Source organism: Toxorhynchites rutilus, chromosome 2 (genome assembly GCF_029784135.1).
Source record: "Toxorhynchites rutilus septentrionalis strain SRP chromosome 2, ASM2978413v1, whole genome shotgun sequence".
In the NCBI taxonomy this organism is placed as follows: Eukaryota; Metazoa; Arthropoda; class Insecta; order Diptera; family Culicidae; genus Toxorhynchites; species Toxorhynchites rutilus.
This window is the reverse complement of record NC_073745.1, coordinates 267,824,931-267,828,542: the sequence shown is the minus strand read 5'-3', so window position 1 is coordinate 267,828,542 and position 3,612 is coordinate 267,824,931.

Sequence of the window (3,612 nt, the reverse complement as noted above, 5' to 3'; positions counted from 1 at the left end):
GATTTCAGTCTTGTGATGCGCTATCTGCAGTTTTGCTCCATGCATCCAGCTTTCTATGGTTCTTATTGACTCAGTAGTCAGCATTTCCACTTCCTCTCGTGTCTCGCCCGTCACTGTTAGGGATATATCGTCTGCAAAGCCAATGATGTTGACTCCCTTCGGTAACTTCAATGTTAGCACTCCATTGTACATCCCGTTCCAAAGCGTTGGGCCAAGGATGGAGCCTTGTGGGACACCCGCTGTTACATTTAACGACTTCTCTCCCTTTGCTGTGTTGAAGAGTAGGATCCTGTTCTCGAAGTAACTCTTCAGGATTCTGCACAGATAGTTCGGTACCATAATTTTGTGCAGTGCCTCTGCGATCGCATCCCAGCTGGCACAATTAAATGCGTTTTTAACGTCAACTGTTACAACGGCGCAGAATCGATTGCCACACCTTTTTTGCTTCAGCGCTTTGTCAGCAATTTCTGTAAGGTGCAGGATAGCATCCACTGTGGATCTCCCCTTCTGGAACCCAAACTGCAGCTTTGAGAGTCCATATTCACTCTCTGTACACTTTATCAGTCTGCTGAGTATTATTCTCTCCAGAAGTTTACCAAGTGTGTCCAGTAGACAAATTGGTCTGTATGATGACGGTTCTCCTGTTGCTTTCCCTGGCTTTGGCAGAAGAATGAGCTTTTGTCTCTTCCATATATCAGGAAAATGTCCTTCATCCAAATACTTTTGTAGAGTTTCTCTGAACATATTCGGGTTCTCTTGTATGGAAGCTTTTAATGCAACGTTAGGGATACCGTCAGGTCCTGATGTTTTATTTCCCTTCAGTCTCCTTGCTGCAGCTAATAATTCTTCAGTGGTTACTCTCACGACTTCCTCTCTCTCTTGACCGTATGGTGCACTTGGCCAGATCGTCGGTTCGTGCCGCGGGAAGAGCCCCTCTATAATGTATTTCAGCCTTTCCGGGCACTGTTCGTGGGGGGTCCATGGGCCTCTGATTTTTGCCATCACCACTCTATACGCGCTTCCCCATGGGTTCGCATCAACGTCGCGACAGAGCTCTCTAAAGCATCGTCTTTTGCTGAGCCTGATTGCGCGTTTTAGTGATTGCCTAGCTGCTCTAAACAATTCCATGCGTTCTTCCCTAACAATGGCAGTCCTAGCCCTCTGCATACACCGTCTAGCCCGAAGACAGCTGGCGCGTAGAAAGTTTATCTCTTCGCTCCACCAATAAACTGATCGGCGTACGTTTTTTGGTTGTATTTTCCGTAACATCGCAGTATCACATGCTCTCGTTACAACGTCTGTCAGTTCACTTGCATTCATTTCCGGTGGAGTTCGTGTTCGGAGTGCTTCGATGAAAAGATCTTTGTCGAATGTCTTAATTTTCTATCTCCGTTCATTTGGGCTTGGCCCTCGAATTGATGATGGCATTTTGTTGCCAAGGGTGTATCGAATAGCTTGATGATCACTGTGGGTGTAGTCGTCGCACACCTTCCAGTTCATGTTCACTGCAAGCGTCGGACTATAGAAGGTGACGTCGACAATAGATTCTCGACCGTTTCTGCGGAATGTGCTGGTGGTACCTTCATTGGCTAGTTTCACTTCTAGTTTTGCAAGAGCATCGCTTAGATTGAATCCTCTCGCATTAGTGAGTCTACTTCCCCACTCTACTGCCCAGGCGTTGAAGTCTCCGCCGATGACGAGGGGCTTCCGACCAATGAGCTCTTCGGTTAACTTATCGAGCATCAGGTCGAACTGTTCTATTGTCCACCTCGGCGGTGCATAGCAGCTGCATACAAAGACCCCGTTTATTTTGGCAATCACGAACCCCTCGTGTGCACTGGACACCGTTTCCTGGATTGTTTTTGCAATCAGTGCCTATTTGAAGACCGAACATCTTGGGCCTCCCGTACTGTGCTCATTCCCTTCTTCAGTTTTGCAGAGCAGACATCTGGGTGGTTTGGTACAGTCTTTAGCGACGTGTTCCTTTTCACCGCATCTTAGGCAGAGCTTCGATCTGTCGGGGCCTTTGCATTTTGCCGCATAGTGCCCGAAACACATGCACTTAAAGCATCTTACGATTTGTTGAGTAACTCTAAAGGGGCATATTGTCCAACCTACTTTAATCTTACCAACCTCTAACACCTTGTTTGCTTTGTTTCTCAGCAGTTTTATCGTAGCTATTTGTGTACCTCTAAAGGCTTTCCTCAAGCGTATTGTATAGGATTTATCTTCCAGCTCGAACTGATCATTCAGGGCTTCTCTCAGCTCGTCTTCCGTCGTGATCTCGTCCAGATTCTTGCATTCGACTACGATTTCTTGTGATAGTGCTATCACCTTAGCCGTTTCCCCTAATGATTTCTCTATCAGCTCTTTATATGCTGAGCTCTTAACCGTCGGGTTTCTTTTTAACTCGAAGAGCATTCCACCGTTCTGAGTGCGCCTCACCCTGGCCACGTTCTCTCCGAGATTTTTCAAAGTCGGGTCGTCTTTCACTTTTCGCAGGATATCGGCATACGATGTGGTGCCCGCTGTTGTGACAATTAATGCGTCTGGTTTCTGTCTCATTTTCCGGACTTTCGGTCTCTCTTTCGTTTTATCCCTTTTTGTTTTTTTCTCAACTTTTTGCCACCCGTTAGGATCTTTGTTGTTTTCGCTACTTTCACCTCTAGTACCTTCGTTGGCATCTTTCTGTTTCTTTGCTAGTCTTTTTTCTTCAGGAGTTTGCCTTCTCCTTTTTCCGGTTAATGGATTGGAATCTCCCAAGGGGGTGGAAACTACTTCCTTTGGTCTACTCTGTACAGCCTCTTTCAGCGTGTTCTCCGCCTTTTCTGCTCTTGCTCTCCAGGTTTGCTGTTCACGATCAGCAGCTGCAATTGCAGATTTAATTTTTATCGTGAGACTTCTTATCACAGCATGAACGTTACTGCGGGGCTTGATGTACTCGTAAAGTTCATCGCATGCTCTCTTGGCTTCACTCAGTTTTGATTTTTCATATTGTGGCTGCTCATCATTGGGTTTGTGGCTACTCGGATTTGGTGCTGGAGATTGGTTCAACACCGGAGGGGATCTCATTACTTGACCCCTTCTTCCAAAGATGCTCACCTCTTCAATTTCGCTCTCGATTTCAGTGGGATTTTTTTGAAAATTCATATTTTTATTGGGTCCCAACTTCGGGCCGCTATCTCCGCTCGTTGTACATAGTCGCTATCAGTGATCCCATGGTTGTCTATGCAAGCAGTGAGGCCATGCAGGGGTTGACACGATCCTTCATGGGGACCGTGTTCAGAGCCAGATCAGCGCAAATCAGGAATGTGTCATCTGATGCCTAGTACCTAGTGCCTGAGCCAAGACGAGCATCGAACGTACCCGAAGACTTGCCAAGTTATTACTGGGACGGGGGCAATCGCACTATTAGCCCAAACGCCGTTTCAGGAAAGTGTCACCCTTCCTTACTCAGGGAACAGGATAGTACGACTGTCAGCATTTTGCGTCGAATATAAATCATTTCCTGATCATGTCCGTTTTCCGTGTCGTACCAGTATGTCGTAATCAGGATCTCACTGGCGTCGATCCTGATGTGCCGGGCACTTCCTTCGTTGCTTCTGTACACGG